The 16,016-nt window shown below is 44.3% G+C and overlaps 1 pseudogene; it reads left to right on the top strand.

Annotated features, from left to right (window-relative positions):
• The window catches only part of LOC141271446 (uncharacterized), a 163,830-nt pseudogene extending 156,539 nt beyond the window's left edge, over positions 1-7,291 (top strand).
• The last annotated feature ends 8,725 nt before the right edge of the window (positions 7,292-16,016 follow it).

Genomic DNA, 16,016 nt, shown 5'->3' with positions numbered 1-16,016 from the left:
GTAGTTGGGACATTCTGGCAGGTTCATTTAGAGACAACCTAGGGATATATTCCAAAATGGACTCCCATCTGTCATCTTCAATAGTACCAACATCTGCTTCCCACCTCTCCCTCGCCAAAACAGGATAGTTCAATAGAAAGATGTGGAGCAAATCAGCATACACTCCAGATATGATGCCTGCTGTACACCCCCCCCCCCATACAAATATAGTCAATAACAATATCCTTTTGAACTGACAGGTTCCTGATTTTCCTTTGCTTAATAAACGCATGCTTAACGTATACTGATAGCTGTGTCTGTCTAATAAATGAAATTCCTCTTTCAGTATCTCCAAGGTTTTGATGTTTTGGTTATCCATCAGTTGGTAAATGTATTGTATACCCCTTGCCACCCAGCCTCTCAGCTCTCCTATTTTATAAAATTCACCTAAGTTTTCGTTATCTCAAATAGGAGTATACATAGACATTCCCACTATGCCTCTAATCTTCTTCACCCTCGTCCACAATTTATGGACTAAGCCCCAGGTCGGGTATGACCTGCCTATCTTCCCAAAAAGTCCCGACTCTAGGCCCACTACCAATGGACTCTTTTTAAGATGAACTTCCAAAACCGCCTGGATAGTCCCCTTCACCGCCCTCAGTGCCCACCCTCTAATATGCTGGGACTGTGCTGCCAAAAAATATATCCACGGGTTTGGTAGGGCGAGACCTCCCTCTTCTTTCGGCCTCTGGAGAGTCTCCAGCTTAATCCTAGGTTGTCCTCCACCCCAAACCAGATCCCTAAATATTGAATTAATACGCTGGAACACCGACCAAGGAATCCACACAGGGGAGTTATGTAAAACATATAGCAATTTGGGCATCAGCACCATTTTAAGAAGATTGGTGCCTCCCACCACCGAGAGGCGCATTTTGCTCCATGTAGATGCTTTATCTTTTAATTTCCCAATCATCGGGTATACATTCAACTGAAGGTACTCCTTTACTGGTAGTGTTATTATAATTCCAAGATACTTAAACTCTCATGCTAATTTAAGTTGTGTACTTTCCACCTGTTCAACATCTAAGCCATCTAGGGTATCTATTTCCATAATATGAGATTTATCCCAATTAATTTGTAGCCCAGATAACAGGCCAAATCTATTGATGATAGCTATTGCACCATGTAATGACGCCTGAGGGTCCTGTAAGAATAATAAAATATCATCTGCGTACAACGCTATCTTCTCCTCAACCATTCCATACCAAAATCCCTTTACCACGTCCGACTGTCTCATTACAGAAGCCAGTGGCTCTATGGCCAGGGCAAATAACAGCGGGGAAAGGGGGCAGCCCTGTATGGTTCCTCTTGTCATATCAAATTTATCTGACCGTTCCCCATTTACTCTTACTCTGGCTACCGGGCGCGTATACAATAACTTTACCCAGGCCATGAAAACCGGACGAAATCCCATCAATTGGAGAACTCGCCAGAGATAGCTCCACTCCACACTATCAAAGGCTTTCCGTGTGTCCAGTGAGACCACAACTCTATGCCCAGCATTGTCAGCGGCCAATTGCATGTTAAACAATAGTCGCCTCAAGTTAATGGCCGTTGATCTATCCGGCATAAAACCTGACTGATCTGAGTGTATAACACTAGAAACTACACGGCTTAGTCGGTTAGACAATACTTTAGCTAAGATTTTAATATCAGCCGGTAGTAGAGATATGGGTCTATACGAATCTGGCTGTGTCCGGTCTTTATCCGCCTTGGGCAAAACCACTACTTTAGCCTCCCACATTGACTCCGGTAATTCTCCCACCTCCAGGGCCTCCAGAAACACATCCTTCAATAGTACATCTCTAAGATGTTTATAAATTCTGTCGGTAGGCCATCCGCTCCTGGGGCTTTATTATTTGCCATTGAAGCCTGAGCTTCCTCCATCTCCTCCGCCATCAGGGGGCCTTCCAAGCTATCCCTAGCCTCCTCACTAAGTTTAGATATCTGGGTTCCCCTCAAGAATTGGTCTATATCATCTCCCGTATTACTTAGAATTATATAGCTCACTATGGAAGTCCCTAAACACCCTCAAGATATCTCGCGTTTCAGTGACTAAGGTGCCAGTTGGATCCAGGAGACCATATATATATCCCGGTTCTCTCTGCGCTGCCGCTATAATAGACAACAGGTGACAAACTTTTTCACCTTCTTCATAAAAGGCAATTTTTTTAAATTCCCTCTTTTTTTCCCAGAAATATTTTATCCACCCCTTTCTGAGCTTCCTTCATGATCTGTTGCGCCTCCACGGTGGTGTTAAGCACCAATTCCTCCTCTGCTCTCTTCAGCGCAGCCAATGCCTCTCTTTCCTCCATTCTGTTCTGATTTTTACATCTGGAGATATCTCGGATCAGTAAACCCCTAACATATGCCTTCGTTGTGTCCCACACAGTTCCTATGGCTGTACTTCCCACGTTATTCTGGAAGAATTCCTGCACTTCTCCTGCTATTTTCTGAATATCCACCGTTTCCAGCCATACTGGGTGAACCTTCCATTCTTTCCTTCCACCGCCCCCACATATACCTGACCTCAGCTCTACCAACAAGGGACAATGATCAGAGAGTATCCTAGGTAGATATTCAATAAGCATAATGTTTTGGTCAATCATCCCATTTCCCAGGGCTAGGTCTATTCTAGACATAGAGCCGTGTGTCGAAGAGTAGCACGAGTATGTCCTCACTCCCACATGTCTCACTCTCCACAAATCTATCAGGCCCACCTCTGATACATACTTAGCAAAGGGTGTCTCCTCCTCTCCGTCATTTCTTCCCGGTTGCCTATTAGTTTTGTCCTAAATTTTATTCATTATGTTGTTAACATCGCCAATCAGCAACACAGGAATCCCTGTCCAATGCCTCGTGAGCTCTATAATCTCCTGCAGTTTCATCCCAGTATATGGGGGTGGAAAATATACTGCCACCACGCAATATAATTTGCCATAAAGTCTGCAAACTAGAAAAATGTATTGCCCGTCTTTATCTATTTTAATCTCAGCCTCCTCCAACGGAATCCCAGCATGCACCAGGATAGAAACCTCCCTTGCATATGAAGAGTAGGTAGAATGGTATGCTCTTTGAACCCACTTCCTCGCTAAAAAACTATTTTGTCCCTTGTCAGGTGTGTTTCCATAAGACAGACAATGGAGGGCCCTTGAGCCATAATATTTTGGAGAATAGTGGCCCGTCTCTTACGGTCCGCCAAACCACTTATGTTCCAGCTTAAGACCTTAACCATACCCGCCATTGTTTATCAGAATCAATATCTGTGTATATAACCACATCATACAGTGCCCACCATGCCGTCCGCCCCCCCCCATCTCCACCCCCCCATACCCCAAACCAAAACTCTTCTAACTTCTTCTAACTCTTGTAACCATCCCTGTGACCCCCAATCCGCCTCCAAATTTGTCATTCCGTTCTCTCTCTCTATCCGAGAGTGGGAGAATGAAACCGGCCTATTCCGCCAGATGATCCCTCCCGCCTAAACTACATATAGACAAAAATCCAAATGTCTTCCCCAAGGTCTCTCCCGCCTTATGAAAAACATATTAGATAACAAGTATATAAACTGTATGAATCGCCAGCACACCGCCTCCGTCCAAAATCAAACTTGTACCCTGCAACAAGCAGTTTAAATGCAGTTGAAAAAGGATAGCAAATGATAAGTATAGACACATGCACAAAACATATATTCTGCATCTCTTCAACTGTCCTTGTGCTCCCGCACTCTTCTAGATTTCTTTTCAATCCAGTCCAGAGCTTCTTCTGGAGATTGCAGAAAGTGTACTCTACCCAGTGCAACCAGTCTCAGCCTGGCCGGATACATCATAGAATATGCAAGTCCCATGTCTCTCAATTTTTTCTTTACATCTCTATAACTCATACGTAATTTTTGCACCATGGGTGAATAGTCTGAGTAAAACGAGATATCTTGACCATCTATTGTTAACTCCTTAGTCTTTCTTGTCATACGCAGGATAGTGTCTCTGTCTCTGTAATTTAAGATCCTAGCCAACATGGCTCGGGGAGCTGCTCCTGGAGGCTTGGGTCTCAGTGGGACTCTGTGAGCTCGCTCTACAACAAAGACTTTGGATAGTTTATCAGCTCCAATTTTTTCCAACAGCCAATTCTCAATAAATTCTGTAGGGTTTGATCCTTCTGCTTTTTCCAGGACCCCCACTATCCTGACATTATTACGTCTCGACCTGTTTTCCAAATCGTCGTTTTTAGCAATAACATCAGTTAACAGCTTGTCCTGCTTTTTTTGAGCAGCTTGTACAGATATTATGGTGTCCTCAGCCGTGCTCACTCTTTCCTCTACCTCTCCTGTGCGGACATCGGCTTTCTGCATGGCAGCTTTAATATTAGTACTTTCTGCTTGCACACCAGTAACCTGCTTTGACAGCTTAGTAAGTGCTTGTTTGCAATACGACACCACAGTGAACACATCTTTCAAAGTCGGTTCCCCCGCATCAGGATCAACAGCAGACTCCACATTTTTGTCCTGCCCATCATCTCCAGAGCCATCAGCTTCACAGTCCACTGTACCTATTGTACTCTCCTGATCCTCCATGTCATTTTCTGCCCCAGCCTCCCACTCTGAGAGTCCATCTTTATTATCACTTGCTTCCACCCTCGCAAACTTCTCCAGGCGTGCAGCAGCCGACATCCTCCTGGAGCACGCTGTGTTCTCTCTGGCCGCCTCCTCCTGAGCTACGGCGCCATCTTGGCCCCTACCTCCTCTTCCAGGGCCGGGATCCCGCTGCCTGGTGCGGGTCATTGCGGCAGTCTTGCTTTCCAGGAACGCTCCCCGGGACGACAGGAGACCTTCCCCCAGGATCCCACGGTACTTGAAAGGCTTTGTGGTGCCCTGGCTCAGCGCACACAGCTACAGTCGGCGGGAGAGTTCCAGACCGCGTCTTCTCACATCGCTGGCTAGGCAACGCCCCCCGGCTCATGGTCATAACTGAACCTGACAAAATATGTAGAACAGTGTAATAGCTCTGGAATCATGAGGCAGAAAGTATGCTGATAATAGTAAGTCTAACATGTTGTTGTTCTGAGCATAGGATGGCTCTTGAAATAAAGTTCACAAAGGAGAAGCACACATTTTTTTGTAATCTCTAGAAAATTGATCTCCTAAATTTATATTGGTTCAGCTGCAGGCACTGGTTGATGCTAAAGTCACAACATTTAAAATATAATTCATGAGTTTGATTTTATTTGGCCATTTCATGCTCCAGCTGAGAGAACTTTATCCACCGCAGATTGCAGACTGCCCATCGTACTGGTCAGTTAGTCTGTTATTATGCTTACCAGCATGGTGAGGAAGACTGTGGAGAGCATGAATCTGGCTAAAAGTGTTCCCAAGGGATTCCCTTTAGCAGGAATTTGGGCGTCAATGCAGGGAGTCCCCTGATAACCCCATTGACTATTCATTGTCTGTCAATTTACAATTTTTAAGGATGACAGGTCAAAAATTAATTCAGGTCATACACAGAAGTCAGGCAGGTGGATATCAAAGCAAGAGATGAGGCAAGAAACAGGTAGGGAAATAGTGAAGATCCATTTCTACTAGTGATATAATGTATACTGTTCATGCCACTGTCCTACTGAGTTGAAAATTTAATGTTATTACAAATTGTATAGACATTAGAAATGCTATAAAATTTATAATACTAAATAAGAATTGATATAATTTCAAGGAATGGTATTGAAAAATAATAAAACTGATTTCATTTTTGGCAGATGACTGTACCAGAAGCTCAGAGAAAAATTTGATATTGTCAGATTTTAAAGCAGATGATCGTAATATTACACCAGATACATATGAAGAGCATGCTGTTGTCCCAAATATGCTTCCAGCCCTACAGAGTAATGGTCTGTCATCTGATACTTTTGAACTTGTTCCATCTCCTGAGTCATCACAAATTGTTAAGAAAAATGAAAATAACAGAATTTATCATGAACGCCAAAGAGATCACACAAGAAAGAAGCCATTTTCATGTTCAAAATGTGGGAAATGTTTTACAGAGAAGTCAAATCTTGTTAGACATGACAGAATTCACACAGGGGAAAATTTATTTTCATGTTCAGAATGTGGGAAAAGTTTTACAGATAAGTCAACTCTTGTTAGACATGAGAAAGTTCACAAAGGGGAGAAATTATTTTCATGTCCAGAATGTGGGCAATGTTTTAACTATAAATCTGTTTTAGTTACACATCAGAGAATTCACACAGGGGAGAAGCCATTTTCATGTTCAGAATGTAGGAAATGTTTTTCAAACAAATCAAATCTTATAACACATTTGAGAATTCACACAGGCGAGAAGCCATTTTCATGTTCCCAATGTGGAAAATGTTTTACAAACAAGTCATATCTAGTTACACATCATAGAATTCACAGAGGTGAGAAGCCATTTTCATGTTCAGAATGTGGGAAATGTTTTAAAGATAAATCAAATCTCGTTGCACACCAGAGAAATCACACAGGGGAGAAGTTATTTTCATGTTCAGAATGTGGGAAAAGTTTTAACCGGAAGGCAAAGCTTGTTATACATCAGAGAATTCACACAGGGGAGAAGCCGTTTTCGTGTTCAGAATGTGGAAAATGTTTTATAGAAAAATCAACTCTTGTTGGACATCAGAGAATTCACACAGGGGTAAAATTATTTTCATGTCTACAATGTGGGAAATGTTTTACAGATAAATCAACTCTTGCTGGACATAAGAGAATTCACACAGGGGAGAAACCATTTTCATGTCTACAATGTGGGAAATGTTTTACAAATAAATCAAATCTTGTTGGACATCAGATAATTCACACAGGTGAGAAGCGATTTTCATGTTCAGAATGTAGTAAATGTTTTACACGGAAATCTGCTCTTGTTAGACATCTGAGAAGTCACATACAGGATAAGTCATTTTCATGTTCATAATGTGGGAAATGTTATAGTATTAAATCAAGACTTGTTACGCATCAGAAAATTCCATTGGCAAGTAAATTCATGTTCAGGGTGTGGGACATGTCATAGTGAGAAATCCAAATTTGTTACATATGTGAGAATTCACGCAGGGTAGAGACCGATTTAAGATTCAGAAAGTGGGAAATGTTTTATAGAAAAATCAAATCCTGTTGCACATCAAAGAATGCACACAAGAGAAGTACCGTATTTTTCGGACCATAAGACGCACTGTTTTTCCCCCAAATTTTGGAGGAAAATGGGAAGGGTGTCTTATGGTCCGAACGTACCAGGGAGTTGCGGTGGTGGTGGAGTGGGATCGTAGGAAGCAGGGCCCTCTGTTCCCTCCCTCAGGAACCCGGTGGCGGCAGCAGAAGAGGTGAGATGCTGCGGGGCCTGTGTCTGGTTGTCGGCGGTGAGGCAGGGCGTACGCTTCTTTTCCGGTGGCTGCGGTCATCTTCCTGATGTCGTGATCTACAGCAAAATGGCCGCTCGAGCCGGCGCATACGCAGACTGGGAGCTCGGCAGTCATTTCCCTGAGGCCCACGGCTTCTGGAAGATGCGGCCACTGGAAACGCAGCGCACACTGCTCTGCCTCATCACTGACAGCCAGACACCAGCCCCACAGCATCTCACTTCTGCTGCCGCCGCCGGGTTCCTGAGGGAGGGAACGGAGGGCCCTGCTTCTTACGAACCTGCTCCACCACCACCGCAACTCCCCGCTGCTGGAGCAACCCGGGTCCGCAGCATTCCTCCACTTCCGCAGGCTTCCTGAGGGCCCCTGCCTCCTGTGACCCCCCTCCCGTTCCACCCCCCAGGTAAGATACCTATTCAGAATGTAAGAATTTTTTTTTTCCTATTTTCCACCCCAAAATTTGGGGTACGTCTTATTATGGTCTGGTGCGTCTTATAGTCCGAAAAATACGGTAATTTTCATGTACACAGGAGGTTGCAAATTATCCAAGGAAAAAAATACAAGTAAAATTACATCATACAAGAGAAATGTAAAACAATGTAAAGCACTATATTTAAAGTCGTGCTTGAAAGTTTGTAAACAATCACAATTTTCCATAAGTTCTGCATACACTGTGTGCACAATTATTAGGCATTTTGTATTTTTTGATGATGAATTTTATTATTAAACAACTACATTGTTGTCGGTCAATCCAAAATATTAATAAACCTGAATATTTAAGAAGGTAAAACTAAATGAAAAATGTAAATTTAATTTATTAAAGTGAAAATAATAACCAAACAACTCAAAATGTACAAAAATATATTTCTGACATTTCCATAAATAATTCCTATAAACATCAGCGACCAATATATCAACCCTTCTTTTCAGTAAGACGTAAGAAAGCTTGCAAGCTGGGCCCTCACTACTCATGGTATGGGGTGAGCTATGTGCTTTTCTGTACTGTCTTATCTTGTTTGTACAAGTACTCTCTGAATTGTAAAGTGCTGTAGAATATGTTGGCACTATAGAAATAAAAATTATTATGATAAGCCTTCCATACATAGTGTCTGTCAGTTTCTTAATCTGTTGACGATCAACTTTCTGGGCAGCACCAATCACAGCCTCCCAGACACTTCAGAGTGGTAGATTTGTTTTCCTTAACTGTAAATCTCCTGTTTAACAAGGGCCCACAAGTTCTCCATAGTGTCTAAATCGGGTGAGGAAGGGATCTTGTCATTGTTTCACATTTAAGGAATTTACTGGCTAGCCAAGCAGTGGAGAACTTCAATCCATGTAAGGAAGCATTGTCCTGCATAAAAATCATGGTTTTCTTGAAAGAGTCAGACTTTTTTTTTCTGTTCACCTGCTTGAAGAAAGTGTCTTCTAAAAACTGGCAGTAGGTTTGGGAGTTGATTTTGAGCCCATCTTCAACCCAAAAAGGTCCAACTAACTCGTCTTTCATAATCACAGCCCATAGCAGTACCTCACCTACACCTTGCTGATGTCGTGAGTGGAAGTGGAGGACTGTGCCTCTTACTGATACAGCCACAAGCCCATCCATCTGGTCTTCAAGAGTCACTCTTATCTCATCAGCCCATAACACCTTTGAAAAACCTGTCTTCAGATATTTCTTGGCCCAGTCTTGGTGTTTCAATGTATGTGTCTTGTTCAGTGTTAGTTGAATTTCAGCCTTCCTTACCTCGGTCATGCCTCTGAGCAGTGAACAACATGTACTTCTGTGTCTTGTTCAGTGGTGGTCGGTTTCAGCCTCCTCACCTTGGCCGTGTCTCTGAGCACTGAACACTCTGTACTGCTGGGCCCTCCATGGAGGTTGCAGTTCTGAAATATGACTGCAGATAAGAGAACCAACGGTCACTTTACGTTTGATCCTTCTTGCACCTTTGGCAGATATTGTGCTCCTATTTTTTCTCAGCACGTTTTTTGCGACTCTGTTGACTATTTGCAACAGAACGTTTGATGGTTCTGTGATTGCACCCCAATATCTTAGCAATTTAATGAGCGCTGCATCCCTCTGTAAGACTCGTAATAATTTTTGACTTTTCAGAATCAGTTAAATCTTTTATCTCTCTTTTTTAACCCATTTTGCCTAAAGACAAAGAAACGGTCTAATAATTCTGCACACCTTGGTGAAGGGTATTGATATCCTTAGGCCATACTCTCCCTCATTACACAGATAAACATCACCTCATCTGTTTCAAACCAATAAGCATTCAAGTTCATACAGCTTGTAGTTGGGAAATCTGCATAAAAATTATGCTTTGGTCAAAATACTCACTTGCCTAATAATTGTTCACACAGTGTATAGTATATTTGTTGCAGTCATATTATGACCAGCTTCTCTCAGTTCATATCTATTGAGAGAACCGCAGTATTCTAATCAGAAAATGATCTCAAGTATGCAAATCACATATACACGGTTTTGTGAACTGATTGCCCCAGACATGCGGGAAACCATACTCTGCGACGATTCGTCAGTCTGCAGTTACCTAGAGTGACTGCACACTGTTGTTCCAAGCCCGCACAGGCCCTTAATGTGAGAGAGGCCTTTTGTTGCTTAAAGGTTACCTTGGGTTCCTTTGTGACCTCTGAGACTATTATATACTTTTCTCTTGGAGGGATCTTTGTTCTTTTAGCATTCCTGGGAAGAGTAATAATGGTATTCTCCCAATTGTTACACAGTCTGGCTGAATGTAGATTGCTGGAATACAAACTCTTTAGAGATGGTTCTGTAATTTTTACTTGTCAAAAGAGCATCTACAACTTTTCTTCTGAAGTCCTCAGGAATCTCCTTTGTTTATGCCATGATACACTTCAAAAAACATGCGTTGTGAAGATCAGACTTTGATTGTCATCCCATTGATTGAACACACCAGACTCTACTTTCACCTGCAAATTATCCGCTAATCCCAAACGTTTATATTTTGCTACTCAGATGTGTAATGGATCATTTTCTTGTTTAGAAAATGACAAAGTCTAATATTTTTTACTTAAGTTTGTTTTATTTGGTTCTCTTACCTGCTTTTAGGACTGTTATGAAAATCTGATGTAATTTTAGTTCAAGTTTGTGCAGAAATTTGGCAAATTCGAATATAAGTCTATGTGCGATTACCAATAAGCATTTGTTATCAAATATAGAATCTGAACAATGCACCTATACATTGATTAATCACTTTTTTTGGAGAAAACCATCTAGTACTGCGTTGGATCTCTCTTGTCTTTATGAACTACATTAGTTCACCATGACATAGCTCTGATGTGAAAAGGATATCTTCTTGTATATTCTGCAAAAAATTGGATCATTGCCTACTTGAGTTTTTCAATTTTTTTTCCTTATTTACTAATGGAATTGGAACTGGCTGTCTGCTGTTAGAGGCCATTTGTGCTAAGGAACAATATATGGTGTGCTTGGATACATTAGTCGGAGTTTACTGCCTATTCTTCAAAACAATCAATATTCTCCTCTTACCTGTTCCATGGATGAATTCTTTACATCCACAGGATCCCATTTCGTTGGACCTCTTTTTTAACGATTCACAGAAGTTCATGCTCTAAACTTTATTGCATGAAAAAACTCCAAAAGGCTGACCGTTTTTGAAATACTGGATTTGGTCACTCCAGTACCGATTATCATACATAATTGCAAGTTGCGCATATTGCTTATTTTTCTTATTTTATTTTGGATTCATACAAACTGATAATAATAATTTTTATTTATATAGTGCCAACATATTCCGCAGCACTTTACAATTAAGCGGGGACATGTACAGACAATAAATTCAATACAAGGTAAGACAGTTTAAACAGTTACATTAGGAGTGAGGCACCTGCTCGCAAGCTTACAATTTACAAGGAAATAGGGGGGACACAATAGGTGAAAAGTGCTTGTTAGGGTCTAGCAATCATAATAAATAGGGATTTTCATATAAGGCTGCATGATCCGGTCATCAGCCAGTATGTTTAAGTGCAATAATCAAGTGTCGAGTGCATGGAGGGTGTGGAGACAGATGAATAGTAGAGAACAGAATCTGAATAATATTCAGAAGGAGGGAACAGGGGAAAGTTAGTTTACGTTACGGAGTTGAAATGGTAGGCTTGTTTAAAGAGAGAGGTTTTTAAAGCGCATGAAGATGTGGGGGCTAGGCATAGGTCGGATCGTCTGGGGTAGTGCATTCCAGAGAACTGGCGCAGCATAAGAGAAGTCTTGGAGACAGAGGTGCAACCTTCGGATTATGGGGGATGTTAGTCTTAGGTCATTTGTAGAACGGAGGGCACGTGTAGGGCGATAGAGATGAAAGAGGAGATATAAGGCAGTGCAGAACTGTGGAGAGCTTTGTGCGTGAGTGTGATGAGTTTATATTGGACCCTGTAGCAAATGGGTAACCAGTGTAATGACTGGCACATGATGGATGCATCGGTGAAGCGGCTGGACAGAAATACGACCCTGGCTGCCGAACTCAGGACGGATTGGAGACGAGAAAGTTTGGTAAGGGTGAGACCGGTCAGAAGAAAGTTGCAGTAGTTCAGACGAGAGTGAATAAGAGCGACAGTATGAGTTTTAGCAGTTTCAAAGGTGAGAAAAGATCGGATTCTGGAGATGTTTTTAAGATGCCGGTGACAAGAGCGGGTGAGTGATCGGATATACGGAGTAAAGGAAAGTTTAGTGTCGAATGTGACCCCAAGGCAGCGGGAGTTATGGTTGAACCCTCCAAGGTAATATAAATGTTAGGTAGAGTTAGGATAGTAGAGGGAAGAAACACAAGAAGTTCAGTTTTGGAGAGATACAGTTTAAGAAAGAGGGAGGACATGATGTTAGAGACAGCAGACAGACAATCCTTGACATTTTGTATTAGGGTAGGGGTGATGTCAGGAGAAGTGTATAATTGGGTGTCGTCAGCATAGAGATGATACTGGAACCCAAATCAGCTGATTGTTTGTGCAATAGGGGCAGTGTATAGAGAGAAGAGGAGGGGGCCTAGGATTGATGCATGTAAAACTTGATCATTTGATTTTATGCTACATTTTTGGGTCAGGTGTCTAATTTTCATAAAAGGAAGCTCTAATTGTGAATGAATAGATGATCAAAATGTGTGCAACATAGAATAATTCATGCTTATTTATACAGTAGAACTGCATCTTAAATAGGTTGCCTGCTGCCTCTCTGTTCTGTCCAGATCTGACATTGGACATGGAGATACACTGTTATACAATACAGTTACCTTGGCAATTGTCTAATACCCAGCTTGTCTCAGCTAATTAATAGGAAGGTAGACCTAGAAAAGCTTGTATGACATACCATTTTAAATCCATAGGCATTATTATGTAGTTAGTCGACCATTTACAGCTATAACAGTTTTTCTTCTCTCATTTGGAAAAGCTTTGTATGAAATATTGTAGTGTGGCTATGAGACTTTTGGCCATTCATGCCGAAGAGCATTCATGAGGTCACACACTGATGTTGGACTAGAGGCCTGGCTTCACAATCTCTGTTCTAGTTCATCCTAGAGGTGTCCGATGGAGTTGAGGTCTGAGCTCTATGCAGCCAGTGAAGTTCTTCTTATGGACTAGTACATTTTCTACATATGATGTCACCCATAATCTGTGCAAATCCATTGAGAAAAAAACAAAAAATTTTCAAGAGTAAAATAAACATAACACTAAAATAATGTGGTGGCATAAATGTGAACACCCTCTTATCATTGGGTATGTGGTTGTGTTCAGAATTAGCCAATCACATTTACACTCATGTTACATCGTAGTCAGTACACAGCTGCCATCAAAGTGATTCCGATAAATTGGATATAAAGTATAGCTGCTCTAAGAGGATTTTCCTGATATTTTCTTAGATTTTATAGCAAAAGCCATGGTTTTTAAACAGCTTATAACACAGCAAAGGGGTCTCATTGTTGAAAGTTATCAGTCTGGAGAAGGGTATTAAAAAAAATTCAAAGCTGTTAGATATAGCATAGAATACTGTCAAGGCGTAATCAGGAAGTGGCTTAAACTTGACACAACAGTGATATCACGATGAACTAGACATCCCTCATATATTAATGAAAAGACAAGAAGGAAATTGATCCAGGAGTCTGTCAAGAGGCCTACGGTAACATTAAAGGAGCTGCAAGAATTTGTAGTTTCTACTACTGGTTATATACTGCATGTGACAACAATCTCTTGTATTCTACATATATCTTGCCAGTGATGTAGGGTGGCAAGACCGAAGCCTTCTCTTACAAAAAAAAGCATCCAAAGCATCAAGTCTGTCAAAAGCTTCATTTTATTAGTGTCTCTTCTGTAAGAAGAAAATTGTCAGAGGTTCCTGCAAATTGTTGGAACAATCTGTCTCTCTTAATAATGCGGTTCCTGAAAAGTAGTCCATACTAGTCCAAAAAGTAAAATCTTCCATATTATGGCTGCACTTATAGCTTGCTGTTCTCTATATCCTCAGTTATGAATTGATTGCTGTAATAAAAACATGTGCACAGAGCTGTATTCATAATTCTGCTCCAATTATCATTCTCTGCAGAGTGAGGATCTGGACCATAAAACAGTAAAGATGTTCAACATAATCTATGGAGAATCATCACCACCAGATACAGATTATATTATACCATGTATATCAGTGATAGCTGCAAACCCCTCTGCTTCATACACCTCTTACACACATGGCTCCGCTCCGTACACCTCGCACACGCGCGGCTCCGCTCCGTACGCCTCGTACACGCGCGGCTCAGCTCCCTACGCCTCGTACACGCGCTGCTCCGCTCCGTTCACCTCGTACATGCGCGGCTCTGCTCCGTACACCTCGTACACGCGCGGCTCAGCTCCCTACGCCTCGTACACACGCGGCTCAGCTCCCTACGCCTCGTACACGCGCTGCTCCGCTCCGTACACCTCGTACGCGCGCGGCTCTGCTCTGTACACGCGCGGCTCTGCTCTGTACACCTCGTACGCGCGCGGCTCTGCTCCGTACACCTCGTACACACGCGTCTCCGCTCCGTACACCTCGTACGCGCGCAGCTCTGCTCCGTACACCTCATACACGCGCGGCTCCGCTCCGTACACCTCATACACGCGGCTCTGCTCCATACACCTCGTACAAACGCGGCTCCGCTCCGTACACCTCTAACACACGCGGCTCCGCTCCGTACACCTCGTACACGCGCGGCTCCGCTCCGTACACCTCGTACACGCGCGGCTCCGCTCCGTACACCTCGTACACACGCGGCTCTGCTCCGTACCCCTCGTACACGCGCGGCTCTGCTTTGTACACGCGCGGCTCCGCTCCGTACACCTTGTACACGCGCGGCTCTGCTCCGTACACCTCGTACACATGCGGCTCTGCTTCGTACACACGCGGCTCCGCTCCGTACACTTCGTACACGCGCGGCTCCGCTCCGTACACCTCGTACACACGCGGCTCCGCTCCGTGCACCTCGTACACACGCGGCTCAGCTCCCTACGCCTCGTACACACACGGCTCAGCTCCCTACGCCTCGTACACGCGCGGCTCAGCTCCCTACGCCTCGTACACGCGCTGCTCCGCTCCGTACACCTCGTACGCGCGCGGCTCTGCTCTGTACACGCGCGGCTCTGCTCCGTACACCTCGTACGCGCACGGCTCTGCTCCGTACACCTCGTACACGCGCGTCTCCGCTCCGTACACCTCGTACGCGCGCAGCTCTGCTCCGTACACCTCATACACGCGCGGCTCCGCTCCGTACACCTCGTACACGCGGCTCCGCTCCGTACACCTCGTACAAACGCGGCTCCACTCCGTACACCTCTAACACACGCGGCTCCGCTCCGTACACCTCGTACACACACGGCTCCGCTCCGTACACTTCGTACACGCGCGGCTCCGCTCCGTACACCTCGTACACACGCGGCTCCGCTCCGTACACCTCGTACACACGCGGCTCCGCTCCGTACACCTCGTACACGCGCGGCTCCGCTCCGTACACCTCGTACACGCGCGGCTCCGCTCCGTACACCTCGTACACGCGCGGCTCCGCTCCGTACACCTCGTACACGCGCGGCTCCGCTCCGTACACCTCGTACACACGGCTCCGCTCCGTACACCTCGTACACACGGCTCCGCTCCGTACACCTCGTACACGCGCGGCTCCTCTCCGTACACCTCGTACACACGCGGCTCCGCTCCGTACACCTCGTACACACGCGGCTCCGCTCCGTACACCTCGTACACACACGGCTCCGCTCCGTACACCTCGTACACACGGCTCCGCTCCGTACACCTCGTACACGCGCGGCTCCTCTCCGTACACCTCGTACACACGCGGCTCCGCTCCGTACACCTCGTACACACGCGGCTCCGCTCCGTACACCTCGTACACACACGGCTCCGCTCCGTACACCTCGTACACGCGCGGCTCCGCTCCGTACACCTCGTACACACACGGCTCTGCTACATCCACACTGTAAACCCCTCCTGACCCCACACATAACCTTCCCCTCATCCAGCACCATGACAACCAGCACAGCAGAGTCCTGCATCCACTGAGGCCCCTGATCATGTG

The sequence above is a fragment of the Phyllobates terribilis genome, unplaced genomic scaffold (assembly GCF_046119375.1).
Source record: "Phyllobates terribilis strain yellow unplaced genomic scaffold, ASM4611937v1 Scaffold_5__5_contigs__length_657084704, whole genome shotgun sequence".
Lineage (NCBI taxonomy): Eukaryota > Metazoa > Chordata > Amphibia > Anura > Dendrobatidae > Phyllobates > Phyllobates terribilis.
Note: the sequence above shows the minus strand (reverse complement) of the source record. Positions and strands in the feature narration are given on the sequence as shown.